The following is a 24,951-nucleotide window of genomic DNA, read 5'->3' on the forward strand; positions in this document are numbered from 1 at the left end:
CTTAGACAGTAGTCTAATTACCACAAAAAGGTAATTACAAAACCCAAAAGTTACAGGTGAGATAGCAAAGAGCTTTAAGCAATGGAAGGAGTTTATTTTAAAAATTCACTCAAACTACCTGGTAGGAGGGCAATAGGGAGGGTATGTAACTCCTTTTTACCAAGACCAGAAGAACCAACCTATCCACAGCCTAAAATAGGCCAATCCACATTACTAACCACTATGGTTTTGAGAAAAAGAAAGAAAAAGCTTATGAATATAAATTGATGCAGTACTGATTGAGTTTGCTGACTTACAACTCCAGGGTCTATATCATAACTAACAGTTTAAACAAACAATAGAACGCAATGAAAAATACTGGCGAGTTTCATGAACGTTAGTCAGAACTTTGATGCAAGAATGTCATGAACTCATCTCAACTTCACCCTACTCCTGACTGAGTAAAGGCAAGCACTAAAAGAAGGAGTCGACCCTACAAATACAGAAGGGCACAAGACAACAGTACTGAGGCAGGACAGTAGTCACTGTATCAAAAGAAAATCACAGTGTTTTTCATCCCCAATCTAAACATCCTGGTGGATGCATCAGGAGTTGTAAAATACAGGCTTTAGGGAAAAGGTATAGATGTATCTGAACCACTACCATCTCTGCATGGCAACCTCCATTTAGAAGACCTTCAAATTAAGTATACGAATACAGAGAGATGCAGCATTAACAAAGACACTGAAAAAATATTATTTCATCCTTACTTGTCCTGCTTTATTAGTAGCCCACACTAAAAGAACATTTCATTTCATTTAAAAACACAGTCATTACGGAGCACTGAAGTGAGACCGAAAAGTACTTTGGCTAGTTTATCTTTGGCTCTAAGAAGAGCTATACAGATTGTGCTCTGCCATCATTTCCATAACACTCATGAGGCTGTGAGTGACATTTCAGGCAGGTCATGCACAGCAAGCTATCAAATGTTGGTTATTAGTTGATGGCTCCAAACTAGCTGTATTACCTTCTGCAGGTGGAACTGACTTGTAAATAAGCATATCATAGAAGAGAAAGAAAATGCTGAACTTGTAAGAACTATACCAAATATGACTGATGTATTTCATCTCAAATTCTGTCCAAGATCAATGTAGTAACAGTTTGTAAACCAAACACTATTCTTCCCCAGGAAAGACTGGAAGCACTAAGAAGTAAGTATGCTATAATCATCCAGGGATGTTTCAAATGACACCGAGACCAACACAGAAAACATCCGATACAGTTGTCTGAAGAACATTCTACAGAAGTATCAATATATGCTTTTACCTCACAGTGTAGTCATATTTTGCTCCTTGCGAGAAAAGAACACATAACTAGACAGATTTCTTCCTTAGACACAAAAAGAGATATGAGATTCTCTGTAACACTGCCCCTGGACACTCACAGCTCCACTAAAACAGAAGCTGAAGAAGAAAGGGGGCAAGAAAAACAACTTGCTTGGCATTCCATGAACGAAACATAAAAGCTGGTATTTGTTTCTTAAGCTGAGGCTGCTTTGGAATTTTGAAAAATAAGAAAACAACCACCAAAAAGAACAAAAAAAAAAAACCCAAAAATCAAAATCCAAAAAAAACCCACTCTAGCAAAGCCTGCACACTGAAACACTTAATTTATTCTGGGTGACACTGCTTGCTGACGTTATGGAGCACCAGTTAACAGAAAACTTCTCTTCAGGGACACAGGGAAGTCATGACACATATGTATGTAAAAGCATTATATAAAAGCATAAACATAAAAAAGCATTTCTTCAAAAAATACTGCATTTCCAAAAGACAAAATAAAACCATGAGGTACTCCTCCTTTCATTTCTATTATCATTGCAGCAGCAAACTGCCAACCTGTGATCACTGGTAGTGTTCCTAATGGAATCTAAGACAAATTTCAAATATAGCTGATCATCTCCTGAAGAAAACAGGATGCTAAAAATTCAAGTGGATTGGCCCACTGCAAGAGCCATGAAAACCAAGTGAAGTCTCTGAACGTAACTTCTGCCCCACTACCTTACTGCGCTCAGTTCAGGGGTAAGATTTTTAAAACAAGAGGAATTCAAAAGGTTTCCTAGTCCAGGGGTTAACCACTACATTTTAAAGGTCTGATTTACTAATATTAAACACTTCAGTATTTAACCTTAATTAAAAATTCAGTATTTAACCTAATTAAAAATTAAGACTATTTGTATCAAGTTAGATTTTCAATTATTTTTAAAAAGAAGGTAAAGCTGAAAAACACAGAAAACCCATTCTCAACCGACCTCTTCATCTGATGAAGCGTCTTCATCACTGCAGCCTAAAAGTGGATGCAGCTCACGTCTCTCCTCAGCTGCTGTACACGATTTGGAATTACCCTACGCAGAGAGCACATATATCAGTAAGCGCATACATAAGGGCCAGAATTAATTATTTCAAATCATAATTTACTTGGACAATTACTAACTAGAACATCTCAGCAAAAGCTGGTCTACATCTTCCTTTTACAAAGAAAACAACCAGTTCCACAAACTGGTTGTGACAAGTTCTACCTTTCTACAAATTCTGCAGATCAGAAAATGTCAGGAATCAGTCAGAAGAGCACGCAACAAAGTTATTTTTTGCTGTCCATGCTCCTCCTAGACCAGATCTGAAACTCAAGCCTCCTAATACTTTAGTAATACACCACAACTGTTTAAGATTGAGAAGTTTTGCAAACAATTATTCACAAAAGTTTCACAGCTTTCGGCTGACTGAAGTTGCACAAGTCAAGCCAAGCCAACCAAACTGTAGCTTGCCAGCCTCATTCTTCAAATATAAAATTTCAGTGTAAATGTAATGAACATGAAAATATTGACAAGCTTTTGTGTACAAAGCAACTACTAAATAAGATCTACAATATATTCTACAATACAGCCAGCACCATCAACAAGCACCACAAACAATTTGGATGCTTCAGAACACCAATGACAGAGTACCAGACTATTGAAAAGGTATTGCCAAAAAGGCAGTCTTTTAGAGAATCACACTCACTTTCTAGACTCAACCAACGGGTACTTTTCACAATATCTGAATACCAATAAATTGAGTCCAATATCACACAAAACACAAGATTGTTCCATAATCTGCAGTAGTTGCAGGTCTGACCAAGTGGACTCAAATGTTCCCACCTGAAAATAAAACTCAGAAGTCAAACACCTCCTCTAGTATCTCATAAGCATTCACCATAAAAGCTCCATGGCCTGCTGAAAATTTTCAAACCAAAAGCATACACAGGGTTTGAAAAACAACCATCTGTTCACGACAATATCCTACTCTCCTTCCTATCTTCCTACACCATAACCTAACACCAGTGATTTAAAGATCAGTTCTTACCTCCCATAGCCAGCAGAAAAGCCATTCCGAACAGTTCCACATTTTGCTACTCTGCAGAAGCAGTACAAAGCTCTCTCCACTCCACCCTTGACGGGTCTGGGGCACTACGTCTGGCAGCGGCACTTACTCACTGGTGTGATGCAACAATGGGGAAGATGCTACCACTGCAACTGGACAGAACACAGCACCCCCACACTCCTTTCTGCAGGGCTGCTCTCCAGCCACTTCTCTCCCAATTTAGACTAACAGGACTGTTACTCTCCTGGTTCTTCCCTCATGCCTTTCTTGTAAATTGGAATAGCGTTGGCTGGCTTCCAGTTGGGGGGGACTTTCAAGATTCCCAAGACTACTGAGTGGGGCTGAGCTCCTTCAGAACTCTGGGCTGAATCCCATCACGCCCCATGTACTTAGGAACGTTCAGCTAGTATAGCTGGTCTCTTAACACTTTCAGTGCCCACAAATGGAAAATCACTATTCCCACACTCGCGGTCCTCCAACTCGGAGGACCAGGCACCCTGAGATCTATCAATTCAATTCTTCTATAGACTGAGCTCCATGGCCTGCTGAAAATTTTCACACCAAAAGCATACACAGGGTTTGAAAAACAACCATCTGTTCACGACAATATCCTATTCTCCTTCCTATCTTCCTACACCATAACCTAACACCAGTGATTTAAAGATCAGTTCTTACCTCCCATAGCCAGCAGAAAAGCCATTCCGGACAGTTCCACATTTTGCTACTCTGCAGAAGCAGTACAAAGCTCTCTCCACTCCACCCTTGACGGGTCTGGGGCACTACGTCCGGCAGCGGCACTTACTCACTGGTATGATGCAACAATGGGGAAGATGCTACCACTGCAACTGGATAGAACACAGCACTCCGACACTCCTTTCTGCAGGGCTGCTCTCCAGCCACTTCTCTCCCAATTTAGACTAACAGGACTGTTACTCTGCTGGTTCTTCCCTCATACCTTTCTTGTAAATTGGAATAGCGTTGGCTGGCTTCCAGTCGAGGGGGGACTTTCAAGATTCCCAAGACTACTGAGTGGGGCTGAGCTCCTTCAGAACTCTGGGGTGAATCCCATCACGCCCCGTGGACTTAGGAACATTCAGCTAGTATAGCTGGTCTCTTAAAACTTTCAGTGCCCACAAATGGAAAATCACTATTTCCACACTCGCGGTCCTCCAACTCGGAGGACCAGGCACCCTGAGATCTATCAATTCAGTTCTACTATAGACTGAGGCAAAACCCACACTTAATATCTCTGCTTTTTCTTCATCTCAATTTGTCAGGTCTTTACCAAGTATTTGTCCAAGAGACACCTGGGACTGCAATAGCTTTTTTTTTTTTCCTTTTCCTCCCTGTCACCAGTTAGAAACTAACATGCTCTACAGTCTTCAAGAGGCAGAGCACAGGCTTTCAGAATCAGAGGGTTGGCATCAGTTAAGTAACCATTCATATGTAAGAGAAGGCGTTGGCCTTACTGTTACAGCCAAGGTGCATTGCCTCCAGATTTAATCAGTCTTTTGTCAGTAAATTTAGTCTCGGACACTACAAACAAGAGGAAAAATTACAAGTTCTGAGTTTCAAAACAGAAGACATGAATAGAGCAGAGAGGATATGGTGCGTGAAGTCTCCCTACAGCACAGTACAGGGGGAAAAAAAGTGCAAAAATGAATGCAAACAAAAGTCTCATAAAACTAAGAAATGTTAAATGTTTGGTTTGAAAATGTCTCAGTATAAAGTTGCTGATAATCTATATGAGGACACAGTGCCCTGTAAAATGGAATGCAGCTGAAGTATAAAATTACTAAAAGCAAGGCAACTAAAGTATATTCCACAGTCTGCAAAACTCCAGTACGTTTCATAGGCCTTAAAACCTTCCTGTTTCTTCCTCATTTACAGAATCTGTTTTCAAAGGAGATGTGGTGTGAACAGACTAACCTATTCTACTTTTAAGATGAAATTTAACTCCAGTTTCCCCTCTAATGTAACTTGAGAGCAACTGAAGAACAAGCAACACTGAAAGACAACTATTTTACAAAAAAATGAAAAGCTTCTCTCATTTTCTACTTCTGCCCAAATTGATTCACAAGGCCGATTTTCAGCAAGTAGCAACCCTTTAACACATGCACTGAATACCCTTAACTAAGTGGGTCACAATATTGTGTGCAAGGTATCATAATTAGTTGCTGCTTACTGAAATCAGTAAGCTCTGCAAGTCAGCCTCTTTACACTGTACTGAAAGTTCACCAGTTCAGGACAGCACTCTAAACTGCCACTGACAAATATTTACTTAACTTCACTAAACAGAGAAGATCCAGAGTTAAGAACTATGAAAGGGCTTAAAGTAAAACCCAGCAAGCTACACAGAGCTTTCTTTACAGTCGATCCATTTCCAAAAATACTACCCTTATTTGACAAGCGAGTGATGTAAAAAATACTACATAGCTGAACATCAGCAGTTTTAAAACCATGCTCTACTATTGAGACGATGCAGTGTCAGATCTCCCAGTGGTTCAAATTACATTCAGATCATGCTCAGGCAAAGAATCGCCTATTCGTAAAATTAACCAAATAGCTTAATAGTCAGCAATACAATACAGAATTTACACCTGATTTTATTATTTCCGATTCCAAGATGCAGAAAATGCTTAACCCAGCATAAAAGCCGAAGAGATTTGGCCAGATATTACCTTTTTCAGCACTGAGTTTGCCAATAGAAAGTTAACTCCTCAAAGTCTTTGGAAACAAACTTCAACTGGTAGAAGGGGTTTTTTCTACTTCAACACATGCATGAAAACATCACAGCAGTCAAACACTGGCATAATCTCCCCAGCAATGTAGTGGAGTCTTCTACACTGGACACTTTTAAGGCTCAGCTTGACAGGGTTTGGAGCCATCTAATTTAAACTACAGAGCCCCTAAAAAGTTTGGACCAGATGATCCTTGAGGTCCCTTCCAGCCTGGCATTCTATGAGTCTATGATTTCTCTTGGCTACTGTCACTTTCAAAGATACTCTACACCCATGTCATACCTAACGTGTGTTATTATCAGTTAAATAAGGTAGTTTCTCAAATAATTTTGTGAAACTATACCAAAAACAGCCAATTAAATTATGACAAAAAACCCCAAATCGTTGCTCTGAGCTGTGTCCTATATTCACAGTTCTTCCACAGTTACTAAAAGCAAGAAAAAGATTAAAGCCATCTAGATGACAGAGACAGAGGCGACTTATGAGAACTGATCCAGCAGCCTGATCCAGTGGGAGGTGTCCCTGCCCATGGCAGGGGGTAGGAACTGGAGGATTGTGGAGGTGCCTTCGAATCCAACCCATTCTCTGGGAACGGGGAGAAGGAGCGCTGCAGCAGGGGCAGAGCAGCGCCCATCCCAGCGCTGACAAAAAGTCTCTATTTCTTCCTTAAATGTTTGAAACTGGTGGGTGTTATGAGCTGAATTATTAACAAACATCATTCTCTGGAATCTTGAAACTACCCTTTAAAGTGAGCAACAGCTCTTCAAACTCTACAACCAGCCCTCCGATGATGAGCTATGAAGGAAAGAGCTTCTCAGGGACTTGCAGGCTGCATCTACTTCTCCTCTAGAATGGATCCAAAGTATTCCTTGTGTTCTCTTATGGCTGTCTCATCTGGGAATGTGTGGGTTTTCCCCTTAGCACCCTGGTGAACTGCTTGGCCTCAGATGTTCTGCTGCTTGTTTTTCTCATGCCTTTCAGCACACGTATGAGCAGACTAGGACCACATTCATTTAGTGACCTGACAAAAATTTGGACTTCTACACCAACCCCATCAGCGCGGTGGGTTTTTTCCCTATTCTGTCAAGAGCGACCTCATTGCTCTGGGCTTCCTTCATAGCCCTGCCACCCTCCAGCAAACCTAGCAATGCACTTCACCTCAATACTGTGACATCCACTTTTCTGACACAACTCACTGAACTTCAGGCTTTATTTACTGACATAATTTACACCATTCACCACAGAAGATTAATTGGCATAAGCTTATCTGTCCAAGTGCGTTGGGAAGTACACCGAGAGGTTGCACAAGTACAATATTTCAACTAAAGCCACAACATAGTACTTACACTGCAGACAATAGCTATGCTGTTCTGGTCTCCCCTTTCTGTAATAGTTTCAGAGCATCAATCTTGGTAATCTCTAAATGAAAATGGGGAATCCCTTCTTACCAGGGGACTTGTCATCCTGGGGTGAACGTTGACTTCTCTTCCTGCATCCAAGTCTTACTGATTTTGTCTCAGTCTCATTTGCTGACATGAATGGTCTCTCTACTCTCTCAGACATAACGAATTCCCACTTAACACCAGCAATCTCCTTAAACAAACAAGCAAGTAAACAAACAAGAAGAAATAAACCCAAAGATCACTCAGTACTTTCTTGTAATCACTTCAGGGAGACAATAACAACCGTTCTTTCTCACTACAAAAGGACTTCTAGCAAGTGCTCAACACTGCCTAGACGGTATATATAATAACTTGTTTTAACTCAGAATTAAGGCTGTCAAATGGAAACTCAAGCTCTAACAAAATGTCACGTTAAGCCAAACATGAAATCAGAAAACTGGAATGTACAAAGCTGGCTCCATGTCCTCACAGTCTGAGCTTTCCCCTCAGATAAAGTAAACAGGCTTTTAAGAAGTAAACTAGAAAAACCATAGAATCACCAGGTTGGAAAAGACCTCCAGGATCATCAAGTCCAACCACTCCTATCAACCACTAAACCACGCCCCTGAGCATTTCATCCACCCGTCTTTTAAATACCTCTGGGGATGGTGACTCAACCACTTTCCTGGGCAGCCTGTTCCAGTGCCCAGTGACCCCTTCTGTGAAAAAATCTTTTTCTGATGTAGCCTGAACCTGCCCTGGTGGAGCTTCAGGCCATTCCCCCCTGTCTTGTCCCCTGACACTTGGGAGAAGAGGCCAGCTCCCTCCTCTCCACAACCTCCTTTCAGGTAGTTGTAGAGAGCAATGAGGTCTCCCCTCAGCCTCCTTGTCTCAAGGCTAAATAACCCCAGTTCCCTCAGCTGCTCCTCATAAGACTTGTTCTCCAGCCTCTTCACCAGCTTTGTTGCTCTTCTTAAGTATCTGCTGGATCAATGTACTAGCAAATACAAGCATGAGCGCAAGTTACACTAATATGCAAAACCATATATTCTTCTGCTCTTCTATCTCCTGGCTTCTCTGCTCATTTATTTTAACTTAAAATCAGGTTTTATCGCTTTGTCTTTCAGTAGCTCATCTGTGTTGCCTAAAAACATTTTCACAAACTTGCTTTACTTTAAACTAAAGCAGAAACCCTTGTTTTAGGAAAAAAAAACCCAACCAAACAAAACTGTCCACAGTTCATTACAGAAACAGTATAGAAGATGGCCATTACCATTGCTTTATTCCCATCCTTTTTGCACTGCAGTCAGGGATGCAGACTTGGTTGCCTACATTGGCTTTAGAGCTGATTGTGAGGCTTCAGAGTGAAACACTGAAAAATTAACAAAATTCCTGCAAAACCTGATACTCCCATTTGGACACAAAGGACAAATGCAGAAGAACTGGCAGCCACAACTACTTGTGACCAAAAGCAGCTTGGCCAAGCTGCTGGAGAGCAGCAAGGCAGCAAACATCCAGGGGGGACGTGGTGGACACCAAGGTGACGAGGAGCCAGCAAGGTGCCCTTGCCCAAAGGCCAAGGCCAGTGGTGCCCTGGGCTGCAGCGGGCAAAGCATTGCCAGCAGCTAGAGGGAGGTGACCCTTCTCTGCTCAGTGCTGGAGAGGCCATGCCCACAGCGCTGTACCCAGGTCTGGGCTCCCTAGTACGAAGGCGACACCGACATGCAGGGGAGAGCCCCGAGTGCCTTCCTCACCCCTCTCCTACATGCCCACTGGGGTCACTATGGAATGCTGTGTCCACCCAGCACTGACCCAGCAGCGGAATTATCACTGCCAACTCACTAAATCAGAAATGCTTCCACCAACGTTATCGAACCAATACGCTTAGTAGGGTTGTAACACATCCTCTTGTATCTACTTCTTCCCAAGCTCTTACACACTCACCACTAGGTTTTCTATGTGAAATACAAGTGGCTTCACACTGACCGTTTATAGAGAGGTGCAAGTTTCCTTCCTGAAGTTATACCAGCACAAAACTCACTCTTTTCTCCTACAAACGGGAAAGTGCAGCTGCCCTTCAGCAGTTTCCTTCCTAACTCCAGCTGAATCCATAACAGAGATGAACCAGTCAAAAGCATCCCTAGACTCTGCGGACCAGAAGTGAAGTTGGTAACGACGGTAGCAGAGCTGACACAGAGAACATCAGGGGAAAAAGCACCTCTTAATACCCATGCCAAACCACAACTGATGAAAGACTGCAAGAAGACCACGCTAAAGCTTTCTCATGTTTCAATGTGAAAGTTAATCATCTGTAGAATTTCTTACAAGCTCTTTCAGATTTTCCTTTCTGTTCTTTTAGTTCCTTGACTTCTGTATTTAGCTGTTTGATCTTAGCACGTAGTTGGGCTATGTCCTCCTCCTTCATTTACAATGTTTCATGAACCTGTGGCTTTGTCTCTGCAATTACCATGCCCTGTGGCAAGGATTCTTGTCAGAAAAAGCTGGAAAATAAATAAAACACGTAGCTAAAAGGATTTCAAGCCAGAATACAATCCTTGCCAGGAATAAACTTAAGTTCCTTCCTTCAAGACCAGAGATCACGCTATATTTCTATGTCAGAAAACAAAGTGCCATAAAAGATGAGAGAGGAGAGACTATTTTGGAGAGTAACCAAAATTTACCTAGTTCAAAAAAAAAAAAATAAAAATCCTCCAGCAACTAAGGATCGTCAGAAAACTTCCTCCTCCCGGTTAAGATATTTTTTATTGAAATATGCATTCTGTAAACAAACAAAAACTAAAAGCATTGTAATTTGCATGCTTCTCCTAAGGGACACGTCGCCTTTTACACCACCAGGAGTTACTCCAAGCACCAAGACCTTGATAAAAAAAAATTGAAGGAACAACGAACTGAGAAACTCTTCATAATCCTAAGAAAATCCAATGACTCAGTCACTTTTCCTTCATTGGACATTTTTTAATCAATTTACATTTTACCTCCTCTTCATCAGTGTTTGGGGTGGGAGTTTTTGGTTTGTTTCGTTGTGGTGTTTGGCTTGGGTTTTTTTAAAGCTGGCATTGAGGAGCATATTCAGCACGATTGCTCCTCTCTAAACACCAGGGACAGGCCCTCGCTTACGGGGGACAAAATCTCTTAATCATATTAAGTGGGGATAGCAACAACCCCTACCAGCAAAAGCGATTACTACCCTATCATCGTTACTGACAAAGGTAAGATCATATTGTGTTGCAATTCTTATGAAAAGTTAGCGTCTTAGAAGAGCCATTCTGTCTTCTAGCTATCAATCACAGCGTGTTCAAAACAACTGGCTCCTGCTAGAAAATAAATCCTTACTCTGACATGTTCAGCCCTAAGTATTGCTACACCATTGTAAGTAACAGCAGGCGTATTCCCCAAAACTCAAGGTCTCTTGAAAAACCCGCAATACCCACCGGTGCTTCCTGGTTCCACAACACACACTGGACTTGGGTCTCGCTGTTCAGAACAGGTATCGAGATCAGGCATTTCAGTGCCTGCCTGACCATCTTGGAACCACCGTTTCAGCAAGGACAGCTAAATCAAGTGTTCTTTCTGTTAAAAAACCCCAAGGATTCTAAAAGGACTGTATTTTCATCTTCAGAACTAGAGAGTTAAATAAAATTTCTATCAGCAAGCACAGAAAGGAAAAATGCCTGAATTTTTTCAGGTTTTAAAACCAGTAAAGCACAATAGCATTGAGTGCAGAAACAAAGACCAGTTACGCAAAACACATTTTGCCAACACAGTTTTAGATCAAACATCTGCTAATGTTATGTTCTTCATAACAAAGACATTACAGAGGTATTGATTTGCAGATCAAACAATCATATTTAACACGAGTGAGGTTTTACAAGTGATCCTCTAGCACAAAGATGCACTTAATTTCCAGATAATCAGAAATCCTCAAGAAGCTTTACAACACTGAGGTAATTATTGTAACACATGGATATACATTATAGAAAATACATAGTTCAGAGAAAAAAAATAAATGTCAGAACAGCCGTTTTTAAAAGCATCTGTTGGGTAAGGCATTTTAGTTCAGTTTCTAGGACGCTAAGTTGATCTTTTTCTTCTAGCAAAGCCTCCAATTCCTGTCGGTGATATTTCTTAGCTTGTTGGAGCTCCTGAGAATCCAAGAAACATGTCTCAAATGAAAATCGAAGTGTGAAGTGAAAAGATTTGTCCAACTATTATGAAATCATATTAAAAATACTGCTTTGCAGTTGTGACCCCAGAATCCAACCATTAAGTGGGTATTTCTTTTACTAAACAACATCCCACACAACACAGTAGGATTATCCCAGTGTAATACCAGCATTAAAACAGCAAGAGTCTAGATTTGATGCAAAATTATCACGGATTCTTTCTTCCTAAAGCTAAGTTTGTGTAGGGATCACTTCAAGTGTGCTCCTGAAAACTGTTTTCCACGCACACATTTCTTTGGGAAGTTGAAGAGTGCGCTTTATTAAGTCAACAGAAGGAGAAGAAACCTAAATTCCTCTTATGGCCATTCAGCATGCTAGCATTCCAACAGGACAAATGCCATCTAGAAGAGCCGAAAGCTGGCTTTTTTTATTCCTCAAACATGTCTCAGATGAGAAAGCCAGAAAATGCAAAAGAAATGAACTGCGTGGCCTTACCTGCTTCTTACTTGCATTCATTTGGCTGAACATCTTCAGAAACTTGTAGATTTGTCTACATGCCTTAGTAGGATCTCCAGAATCTTATAAGATACCGCCTTAGGGATGTTTCTTTTATTTACTTCCTATGCTTTTAAAGCTTAAAAATTGTGATGCCTTTAAAAAAACTCTTTTAATAGATAAATAAATGTATTTCAAGTTAAATTAATTCACATCTAACTGCTTATGGAGAGAATCGGAACCATGCACACTTCTTGCACGCACTGTAAATCATTTCCCAGAGTTGTATTTAATTCTTTTTCATTTATCTATTTACTTCATCCATATATACCTGCCCAGGGATTTCCCCCAGGAAACTAATGCTTCTATCACCGTCATTCTGCAAAGATCACTTGTGTAAAAGCAAGCACCACCTATCAACCTGGGTTCTGTTGGCCCAGCAAAGACAGAACATGATTCAAAACAAAAACAAACAAACAAACAAAAAAAAACAAAAAAAAAAGAATGAAAAACTACATCCACTTTTGAAGCCTGCATTGCCTCAGGTTCTCAACAGCTGCTGACCAGACTTCTGACGAGCACTTTTGAGCTTTACAAACAATTCCTTCCCAGCAAAGCAAAGTAGATCAATGCAAGACCAAGTGCAAAGAGATTTACTGAAACCAACACAGAAATGGTCCTCTTGGGATACGCAAGTCCCTCCTGATTCTAGTCTGAGAAGGACACTGAAGACTGCTATTGAGGAATTCCTCATAACATAAATAGATGTGTATCAAAAGGGCTATGACAGAAGATGTGGAAAGTAAGTATGTGCTTGTCCAGCCTCCTTTTCATATTCAAAAGCTTTAGCTCTGGTGTACATAGATGCCTTCCAAACTTGATCAAGTACCAAAAACCAGCAAAGGTAAACCTACTCGAGCATGTGGATACAGACCAGAGGCAGAAGGAGCGTCTTTCATTTGATTCTCTAGTGAAGGGGAAAAAGCCCAAAACTCCGGCAAGCCACTTCTGTCAGTGATGCTGTGGGGTTTTCCCTCCTACGGGCTGACAGTTTAGCTTAGCACAGGGTGACGGCACAGGCACAGGCTTTGGCTCGGATGAGCACGGCACACCCAGCGCTCTGACCCACTGTTCTCAGCTGCTGGTGCAGACGCAGCACGGATCTGAACCAAAATGCCCCCGGCTGGGGGCACAGGGACAGCCCCTTGCAGGTGAGCATGAGCCTCGGGTACAAGCACGCCCAGACGCTCAGTCACTGTCCCTCGCCCCCAAGGGAGGGCTCCCACCTGCGGGCGAGATGCCCGGCTGCCTGGAGCTACCCTGCCTTCGGGAAAAGGTGGGACCTCGCAGGGTCTGATGGCTCCTGCAACCTCCACACCAGCGCTGCTGTTCAGCACAGCACACACCTCAAAACCAGGAGCGCAGCCACAGAGAAAGCCCGTGGCTTTCTACGGGCTGGTACCCAGCTCCCGAGTGACGTTATGAGCATGGACAGAGGTCCTCGCACGCCCAACTGCAAACCTGATGCTGCACTGGCTCTTGGGGCAGCAAATAGGCTTCAGCTTCACATTCTGCTTCACAAGGCTTTGATAATATGGCTTCTGTGAACTTGCCCTTTTAATTTGCTCTGACCAATCATTTGGACGCCTTTTAATTAATCCCAACTTCTTTACTCTCAATACCAAATACGTAGAAACATTTTATATTAACAAAGGCCACGATGGCCTTGAAGGACCATGAACAGTGCAGTAAGAGGAAACAACGGATAGCAACAGTAAGCTATGGCTGTATGCCCAGAAGCTGAGAGGGAGGTGTAAGCTAGAAAAGTAGAAATCATGATAACTTAGGGGGAAAGCATGTAAAATATACAAAGCTGATTAACCAAGTAAGCATTTGATCTAGGCGTGTGGACAGTAGCAACTAACCAAGAGTAGTATAAGCTTATACACGTGAACAGCTGTTTGCAACCAATCAAATGATGCCAAGTTTTAGATGCAACATAACAATATGTATATAAGAAGCTCACTGAGAGCAATAAAGGTCTTCGATCCAAGCTATCGGAGTCCGTGTCATTAATCTCCTCACAAATATATTAGAGCTTTTCTTTTTCCATTCACTGTAACCTAAGGAGACAATAACCATAACAAAACCTACCTGACCTCAGGAGTGAAATGAAACTGTACTACAAATCCATACCAACTATGTAAATATAATTGAGATCAAGAGTATTTTTTAAAATTTATCCGATTTCTCTTTTATTGCTAGTTATTACCATCTTCTATTAAAAAGCACCTCTTACTTGTATTTGCCCAACATTATCATTTGTCAATACTACAAGAGGAACAAATTGCGCAGGGACATCTACTGCTAGGCCAAACAATACTGCAAGAATATAACACAGAGACAACACAGCAGCAAAGGAAAAAACAGGGGTTGTCGTACCTGTGGGGATGCTGGTCCACTTGCTGGGGATCCGGGAAGCACTTGTTGAGTTATGCCCCACGGGAGGAAAATAAACTTTTAGAAGGAATACACTACAAGGACTGTAATTCACCAATTCCTACAAATGGCATCTGTGTTTTTTTTCTCATCTATGTTTTTAGTATTTTCTCTTGAGTGCTTATTAAGATGTCTTCATGCAAACAAGCTAGTTTGTTAAATTCAAAACAGATTGCTGCGATATACAGACCTACAAAGTGCTATGTGTGCATAGGTTAGTACAAGACATCAGCAAATGTTGGCATCTCCACTTAAATTAGACACGATGACTATTGAGGTAACATTCATGCACAAATCAAAGAAACACCAACAAGACAAAATTATAGCAGGAAAAATGTAATTGATGACCCGTGTTGTTTACAGCCAACATTAGTAAAAGTGGAATCACACAATCTTCCTCTGTTAAAGTACACTGAGGGAGCAGGGGAAGCTTCCTGTAATAAACACGGCAACAGGCTATTCAAGACTCCAAAGGAGCACAGGAAAAAAAAAAAAAGGCTTTCAGAAAGAAAACATCCTGTGCAAAACTTCATGCACACGTTCCTCTGTTCTCCTAAACACACACACTCTCCAAAAAAAAAAAAAAAAAACCAAAAAAATAAAACCTTCCCTGAAACCCAGAACCAAGAAAACAGAAAGCAACAGCTTTAGCACAGAGTTTAGATGTTCCTGTTCCTGATCTGTCTATCCTGCTTTTCCAAAGTCCTGTGTTCAGGTGTTTTCTAACCTGCACAAATCCAGATGGGTTTGTAGTGTTTGAACCAGGTCAAACTGAAGTAGGAAAACATGCTAGAAATCATCTTGGATACGATTTTTTTCCCAAGAGAAGCAAAGCACTGAAACGTAGCGGACAAAGGATGAGCAGTTCAGCTAAAAGCAGGGTAACTTTTAATCAAGATTTACCCTGATAGGTGTATGTAAGCTGTAAAATCATCATGATCACATCCACAATTTCTACTCTGGTTGGATAACGCACCTAAGCACACATAAACATAAATGCAGAAAAGGAATACTTCAGCATAAAGGGCTTCAGAAAGATTTGATGTGGAGCAAACTTACAGAAGCACAAAAATACCACAGGCGAAAGAGAAATCCAGACAGTTAAGGAAGGCTGAGAAATGAGCAGTCGCCCATGCCGATTCAGACCAAGTGAAAGGAGCAATAACCACCCATACAAGAAGTCTGTTTGGATTAGGAAATTGCGCTTCGCCTCGCATGAACAAAATTCTGCTCCAAAGCACTATCCTGTTGTGGGGGATTTATTCCTAGTGGATTAGTGGATTACTGGTTTTTAAACTAAAGCACCCCTACAATTTATTCTCAGCTCCATTTCCTATTGTTTTGCACTTCTTCCATAGATGCTTTCGCCTCACACTGAGTCCTACCTTGCTACTTCAAGGACAGAATTCCTAACTAGCTACAACTTCTTCCTTATACACAAAAAAATTTTGAACTTCTCTGTAACACCACCCACGGAGACCCACAGTTCCACTAAAACCTGGGGATAGTCTCTAGATCTCTACCTCTTGTCCTTGTGGGTGATGTCAATCTTCCGGATATCTGCTGGGAGTACAATACAGTAGAAAGGAAGCAGTCTAGGAGGTTCCCGGAGTGCGTGGAAGACAACTTCCTCACACAACTGGTTAGTGAACCAACAAGGGAGGGTGCCCTCCTCGACCTGTTGTTTGTGAATAGAGAAGGTCTTGTCGGGGATGTGATGGTCGGAGGACGCCTGGGATTAAGCCATCATGAGATGATAGGGTTTTCAGTTCTAGGTGAGATAAAGAAGGGGATTAGCAAAACAGTCACGTTAAACTTCCAGAGGGCAGACTTTGGACTGTTCAGAAGGTTGGTTGGCAAAGTCCCATGGGAGACAGTCCTTCAGTGCAAGGGAGGCCTGGGTGCTCTTCAAAAATGAAATCCTAGCAGCTCAAGCGCAAGACATCCTTGTGTTCCGGAAAAGGAGCCGGCAGGGGAAAAAGCCAGCTTGGTTGAGCAGGGAGATTTTGAGATGCATCAAAAAGAAGAAGAATGTCTATGAGCTTCGGAGGAAGGGACAGGCGTCTTGGGTGGACTACAGGGAGGAAGTGAGATCGTGCAGGGAAAAAATCAGGAGGGCTAAGGCCCAGCTAGAAATCAAATTGGCTAAGTCTGTGAAAGATAATAAAAAATCTTTCTACCAATACATTAACAAGAACAGGAGGACTATGGAGAATATTCAGTCCCTATTGGATGCAGAAGGAACAACAGTGACAGGGAATAAGGACAAGGCTGAGGTACTTAATGCCTTCTTTGCCTCAGTCTTTAATAGCAAGGAAAGTTGTTCCCTCTGTGTACAAACCCAGGAGTTAGAGGAGCAGAATGAGGCTCCCATGATCCAAGAGGAGGCGGTTAGAGACTTGCTTGCCCAGCTAGACACCCACAAGTCTATGGGGCCGGATGGGATCCACCCAAGAGTATTGAAGGCGCTGGCGGATGTCCTTTCCAAACCCCTATCCATCATTTTCCAGTGGTCCTGGCTGACTGGGGAAGTTCCACTAGACAGGAGGCTGGCTGATGTTGTGCCCATCTACAAGAAGGGTTGCAGAGAGGATCCAGGGAACTACAGGCCTGTCAGTCTGACCTCAGTGCCGGGGAAAGTCATAGAACAGGTAATCTTGAGTGCTATCATGAGGCACATGCAAGAGAACCGGGTGATCAGGCCCAGTCAACATGGGTTTACGAAAGGCAGATCTTGCCAAACTAACCTGATCGCCTTCTATGACAAAGCGACTCGACTACTGGATGGGGGAAAGGCTGTGGATGTAGTCTTCTTGGACTTCAGTAAAGCCTTTGATACAGTTTCTCACAGCACTCTGCTTAAGAGACTGGCAGCTTCTGACCTGGACAGGCGCACGCTCTCCTGGGTTGAAAACTGGTTGGATGGCCGAGCCCAGAGAATGGTGGTCAATGGAGTTAACTCCAGCTGGAGGCCAGTTACAAGTGGGGTTCCTCATGGCTCGGTACTGGGTCCAGCCCTGTTCAATGTCTTTATCAATGACCTGGGTGAAGGCATTGTGTGCACCCTCAGCAAGTTTGCAGATGACACTAAGCTGGGTGGAAGTGTGGATCTGCTGGAGGGTAGGGAGGCTCTGCAGAGATCTTAACAGGCTGGACCACTGAGCCGTGGCCAGTAGCATGATGTTTAACAAGGCCAAATGCCGGGTGCTGCACTTGGGGCACAACAACCCTATGCAATGCTACAGACTGGGGAAAGAGTGGCTGGAGAGCTGCACGGAGGAGAGGGACCTGGGGGTAATGGTTGACAGCCGACTGAACATGAGCCAGCAGTGTGCCCAGGTGGCATCTTGGCTTGTATCAGAAACGGTGTGACCAGCAGGTCCAAGGAGGTTATTCTCCCTCTGTACTCGGCACTGGTGAGCCTGCACCTTGACTACTGTGTTCAGTTCTGGGCCCCTCACCACAAGAAGGGTGTTGAGGTTCTGGAGCGTTTCCAGAGAAGAGCAACGAAGCTGGTGAGGAGGCTGGAGAACAAGTCTTATGAGGAGTGGCTGAGAGAGCTGGGGTTGTTTAGCCTGGAGAAGAGGAGGCTGAGGGGAGACCTTATTACTCTCTACAACTACCTGAAAGGAGGTTGTGGAGAGGAGGGAGCTGGCCTCTTCTCCCAAGTGAAAGGGAACAGGACAAGGGGGAATGGCCTCAAGCTCCACCAGGGGAGCTTCAGGCTGGATATCAGAAAAAAATTCTTCACGGAAAGAGTCATCGGGCACTGGAACAGGCTGCCCAGGGAGGTGGTCGAGTCACCTTCCCTGGAGGTGTTTAAGGAACAGGTGGATGAAGTGCTTACGGGCATGGTTTAGGGAGTGTTAGGAATGGTTGCACTCAATGAGCCGGTGGGTCCTTTCCAACCTGGTGATTCTATGATTGTATGGTTCTATGATAAAAGAAAGGCTGAAGAAGAAAGTGAGCGAGAAAAACAACTTTATTATTCCAGAAATGAAGCATACAAGCTTTTTTTTCTTTTTTCTCTTTTATTTAAGCTGAGAATGTTTTGGAATTTTGAAATATAAAGAAAAAAACCAAACAAAGGAAAAAATCCAAAAAAATCAAGAACACAAACACCCACCCTAGCAAACGCCCCTTACTGAAACTAAACCCTTCCTTCCCGCGCTGCTCCAGCTGAACGGTCAACCCCGCCCGGCAGAGACCACTCCCCCGCCCCGCCCCTTTCTGGCTTCCCCGGCGCCTGCGGCACCCGCGGCACCGCCCGGCACCGCCTCCCCCACCGCGCGGCGCCGCCTGCTGCTCGCTCATGTTCAGCTTCTTAAACGCGACGCCGGAAGCGAACCGAGTGGGGTGCGGGTCCCGCGACGGCGACCTGGGGAGGGGTCATGACACCTTTCAAACCAGCAAAATGGGCTCTTTACAAACCAGTCACGTCCTACACTCTTAATTTATTCACCATTTCAGGGCTTCTTTGTTCCTTTGGTTTTTCTTTTTTAACCAAGCCACTTCAAAGAAACCCATAGTACTCCACAGGAACAAAGATGAGTGTGGATGATCTCCTCTGCTGCTCTCTTATGGGAGTGCTGGTTACCATCCTGAGAGTGAACTGGAGGCTTGTGGAGGTCCCTTCCAACCCAGCCCATTCTCTGGGAACGGGCAGAAGGAGCGCTGCGGCCGGGTCAGAGCAGCGGCTGTGGCAGGTGTCCAGCGTCTGCCGCGCTGTTTGTCTGGTCCAAGGAGAGTGGCTTTCGAACGGCAGCCTGTGGAGAGGACAAAGGGCAGAGCAGTCTGGGAATGCCCGGGACAGGCTTGGAGGAGGGCTCCGTACCACCAAAGTGTCGCGGTAGCAGCGCTGGGGGCCGGCGCTGTGAGTGACCCGGGGCACCTCCCGCCCTGTGACCCCTCGGACTGAAAGCTCACCCCACAACTCTGTCGGGTTGGACGGTCAAGCGGCGGCCTCTGCATGCAGGACGCTCGCCCTGCGGCCCCGACTGTCACCCCACGGCCCCTGGCATTGCTTGCGGCTTCAACATTTTCTGAGTGCCCCTGCAGATGGGCTCTCTGTCCTGGGCAGGTGCAGCAGCAGGCGCTGAGCCCTCACACACACACCTGACTGCCCTGGAATTCACAGACCTTCCCAAAAGAGGCTTCTGCATTTCCACCCTTCACGCACTACCGGGGCACGGACTTGCCTTAAACAAAGCATGCGGTGCACACACCATCCCAATCAGACCAGCCTGGAAGAACTGCTGGACTTGGTGGTACTTCCTGTAAGCCCGTGGGAAAACACCAAGAACTTTTCAAAGAAAAATACCTTTTGTATAATGTATAGAAATATCTGATGATGGGGAGGGGGGCTTTGCCACTCACTGAGGTGACGGCCCAACTCTGAGTTGTTCATAAAGCAAACCTAGAGTTACCCACATCTGGTGAAAATCCTTGAACAGTTTTATCACTTTCAGTAGCTTGGCTGCTTCGGCTAAAACGTTTTCACAAACTTGCTTTACTTTAAACTAAACTAAACTAAAGCAGAAACTCTTGTCTTAGAAAAAAAATTACTCCATTTTAGTTACAGAAATGGTGGAGAAGATGCCATGACCACTGGTTTGTTCTCATCTGTTTTGCACTGCAGTTTGAGATGCAGACTTGATCGCTGACATGGGGTTTAGAGTTGATCGTGGGACTTCAAAGTCATGCTTTGAAGAATTAACACAATTCCTGCAAATTTTAACATTCCCATTTGACACAAAGGAGAAATGCAGAAGAATTGGCCTGGTGATGTGCACTGATGGACAAGAAGCGGTGTCTTCTCTGAACGCAGACACAAAGCAAGCTGAAATTCTGCAGATAATGCAGAACGCGTCTCCTGAGTCAGGAGAAGTGAACGCTGGTGCAGCTATCAATGTCACAGGGTGAGAACTCTTTACTCAAAGTGCTGGGAGCAGAAAGACGTGATGGGCAGTGCACACGGCTCTTCTGCTTCCCCACAGACTCTCTCAAGACAACGTGAGTGGGTGAAGGGGCGTGACACTGGTTGCCATTGCTGCTGAGGAGGCTTCTGATGGATAGCTGAGCCAGTTATAAGAGGAGGCTTAGACAGTAGTCTAATTACCACAAAAAGGTAATTACAAAACCCAAAAGTTACAGGTGAGATAGCAAAGAGCTTTAAGCAATGGAAGGAGTTTATTTTAAAAATTCACTCAAACTACCTGGTAGGAGGGCAATAGGGAGGGTATGTAACTCCTTTTTACCAAGACCAGAAGAACCGACCTATCCACAGCCTAAAATAGGCCAATCCACATTACTAACTACTATGGTTTTGAGAAAAAGAAAGAAAAAGCTTATGAATATAAATTGATGCAGTACTGATTGTGTTTGCTGACTTACAACTCCAAGGTCTATATCATAACTAACAGTTTAAACAAACAATAGAATGCAATGAAAAATTTTTCATGCGAGTTTCATGAACGTTAGTCAGAACTTTGATGCAAGAATGTCATGAACTCATCTCAACTTCACCCTACTCCTGATTGAGTAAAGGCAAGCACTAAAAGAAGGAGCCGACCCTACAAATACAGAAGGGCACAAGACAACAGTACTGAGGCAGGACAGTAGTCACTGTATCAAAAGAAAATCACAGTGTCATTCATCCCCAATCTAAACATCCTGGTGGATGCATCTGGAGTTGTAAAATACAGGCTTTAGGGAAAAGGTATAGATGTTTCTGAACCACTACCATCTCTGCATGGCAACCTCCATTTAGAAGTACTTCAAATTAAGTATACGAATACAGAGAGATGCAGCATTAACAAAGACATACAAAAGATATTATTTCATCTTTACTTGTCCTGCTTTATTAGTAGCCCACACTAAAAGAACATTTCATTTCATTTAAAAACACAGTCATTACGGAGTACTGAAGTGAGACCGAAAAGTACTTTGGCTAGTTTATCTTTGGCTCTAAGAAGAGCTATACAGATTGTGCTCTGCCATCATTTCCATAACACTCATGAGGCTGTGAGTGACATTTCAGGCAGGTCATGCACAGCAAGCTATCAAATGTTGGTTATTAGTTGATGGCTCCAAGCTAGCTGTATTACCTTCTGCAGGTGGAACTGACTTGTAAATAAGCATATCATAGAAGAGAAAGAAAATGCTGAACTTGTAAGAACTATACCAAATATGACTGATGTATTTCATCTCAAATTCTGTCCAAGATCAATGTAGTAACAGTTTGTAAACCAAACACTATTCTTCCCCAGGAAAGACTGGAAGCACTACGAAGTAAGTATGTTATAATCATCCAGGGATGTTTCAAATGACACCAAGACCAATACAGAAAACATCCAATACAGTTGTCTGAAGAAAGTTCTACAGAAGTATCAATATATGCTTTTACCTCACAGTGTAGTCATATTTTGCTCCTTGCGAGAAAAGAACACATAACTAGGCAGATTTCTTCCTTAGACACACAAAAAGATACGAGATTCTCTGTAACACTGCCCCTGGACACTCACAGCTCCACTAAAACAGAAGCTGAAGAAGAAAGGGGGCAAGAAAAACAACTTGCTTGGTATTCCATGAATGAAACATAAAAGCTGGTTTTTGTTTTTTAAGCTGAGACTGCTTTGGAATTTTGAAAAATAAGAAAACAACCACCAAAAAGAACCAAAAAAAAAAAACCTCAAAAATCGAAATCCAAAAAAAAACCCACCACCACTACAACAAAAACCACTCTAGCAAAGTCTGCACACTGAAACACTTGATAATTTATTCTGGGTGACACTGCTTGCTGACGTTATGGAGCACCAGTTAACAGAAAACCTCTCTTCAGGGACAGAGGGAAGTCATGACACATAAGTATGTAAAAGCATTATATAAAAGCATAAACATAAAAAGGCATTTCTTAAAAAAATACTGCATTTCCAAAATACAAAACCAAACCATGAGGTACTCCTCCTTTCATTTGTATTATCACTGCAGCAGCAAACTGCCAACCTGTGATCACTGGTAGTGTTCCTAACGGAATCTAAGACAAATTTCAAGTATAGCTGATCATTTCCTGAAGAAAACAGGATGCTAAAAATTAAAGTGGATTGGCCCACTGCAAGAGCCATGAAAACCAAGTGAAGTCTCTGAACGTAACTTCTGCCCCACTACCTTACTGCGCTCAGTTCAGGGGTAAGATTTTTAAAACAAGAGGAATTCAAAAGGTTTCCTAGTCCAGGGCTTAACCACTACATCTTAAAGGTCTGATTTACTAATATTAAACACTTCAGTATTTAACCTAAAAATTAAGACTATTTGTACCAAGGACACAAAGTTAGATTTTCAATTATTTTTAAAAAGAAGGTATAGCTGAAAAGCACAGAAAACCTGTTCTCAACCGACCTCTTCATCTGATGAAGCGTCTTCATCACTGCAGCCTAAAAGTGGATGCAGCTCACTTCTCTCCTCAGCTGCTGTGCAGGATTTGGAATTACCCTACGCAGAGAGCACATATATCAGTAAGTGCATACATAAGGGCCAGAATTAATTATTTCAAATCATAATTTACTTGGACAATTACTAACTAGAACATCTCAGTAAAAGCTGGTCTACATCTTCCTTTTAGAAAGAAAACAACCAGTTCCACAAACTGGTTGTGACAAGTTCTACCTTTCTACAAATTCTGCAGATCAGAAAATGTCAGGAATCAGTCAGAAGAGCACGCAACAAAGTTATTTTTTGCTGTCCATGCTCCTCCTAGACCAGATCTGAAACTCAAGCCTCCTAATACTTTAGTAATACACCATAGTTGTTTAAGATTGAGAAGTTTTGCAAACAATTATTCACAAAAGTTTCACAGCTTTCGGCTGACTGAAGTTGCAACCAGTCAAGCCAAGCCAACCAAAATGTACCCTCCCAGCCTCATTCTTCAAATATAAAATTTCAATATAAACATAATGAACATTAAAATATCAACAAGCTTTTGTGTACAAAGCAACTACTAAATAAGATCTACAATATATTCTACAATACAGCCAGCGCCATCACCAAGCACCACAAACAATTTGGATGCTTCAGAACACCAATGACAGAGTACCAGACTACTGAAAAGGTATTGCCAAAAAGGCAGTCTTTTAGAGAATCACACTCACTTTCTAGACTCAACCAACGGGTACTTTTCACAATATCTGAATACCAATAAATTGAGTCCAATATCACACAAAACACAAGATTGTTCCATAATCTGCAGTAGTTGCAGGTCTGACCAAGTGGACTCGATGTTCCCACCTGAAAATATAACTCAAAAGTCAAACACCTCCTCTAGTATCTCATAAGCATTCACCCTAACAGCTCCATGGCCTGCTGAAAATTTTCACACCAAAAGCATACACAGGGTTTGAAAAACAACCATCTGTTCACGACAATGTCCTACTCTCCTTCCCATCTTCCTTCACCATAACCTAACACCAGTGATTTAAAGATCAGTTCTTACCTCCCATAGCCAGCAGAAAAGCCATTCCGGACAGTTCCACATTTTGCGACTCCGCAGAAGCAGTACAAAGCTCTCTCCACTCCACCGTTGATGGGTCTGGGGTACTATGTCCGGCAGCGGCACTTACTCATTGGTATGATGCAACAATGGGGAAGATGCTACCACTGCAACTGGACAGAACACAGCACCCCGACACTCCTTTCTGCAGGGCTGCTCTCCAGCCACTTCTCTCCCAATTTAGACTAACAGGACTGTTACTCTCCTGGTTCTTCCCTCATGCCTTTCTTGTAAATTGGAAAAGCGTTGGCTGGCGTCCAGTCGGGGGGGACTTTCAAGATTCCCAAGACTACTGAGTGGGGCTGAGCTCTTTCAGAAATCTGCGATGAATCCCATCAGGCCCCGTGGAACTAGGAACTTTCAGCTAGTATAGCTGGTCTCTTAACGCTTTCAGTGCTTCAGATTTAATCAGTCTTTTGTCAGTAAATTTAGTCTCGGACACTACAAACCAGAGGAAAAATTACAAGTTCTGAGTTTCAAAACAGAAGACATGAATAGAGCAGAGAGGTTACGGTGCGTGAAGTCTCCCTACAGCACGGTACAGGGAGAAAAAAGTGCAAAAATGAATGCAAACAAAAGTCTCATAAAACTAAGAAATGTTAAATGTTTGGTTTGAAAATGTCTCAGTATAAAGTTGCTGATAATCTATATGAGGACACAGTGCCCTGTACATGGAATGCAGCTGAAGTATAAAATTACTAAAAGCAA

At 42.8% G+C, this 24,951-nt stretch overlaps 1 protein-coding gene across 1 annotated transcript in view; it reads right to left on the reverse strand.

Annotated features, from left to right (window-relative positions):
* The window catches only part of LOC128851158 (golgin subfamily A member 4-like), a 94,625-nt gene that overhangs the window by 65,609 nt on the left and 4,065 nt on the right, over positions 1–24,951 (reverse strand). Inside the window, exon 2 of the mRNA XM_054057886.1 lies at positions 2,291–2,383. The gene's annotated coding sequence lies outside the window, so the exon portion shown is untranslated. The remainder of the gene's footprint in view (positions 1–2,290; positions 2,384–24,951) is intronic.

This window comes from Cuculus canorus, chromosome 2 (assembly GCF_017976375.1).
Source record: "Cuculus canorus isolate bCucCan1 chromosome 2, bCucCan1.pri, whole genome shotgun sequence".
Lineage (NCBI taxonomy): Eukaryota > Metazoa > Chordata > Aves > Cuculiformes > Cuculidae > Cuculus > Cuculus canorus.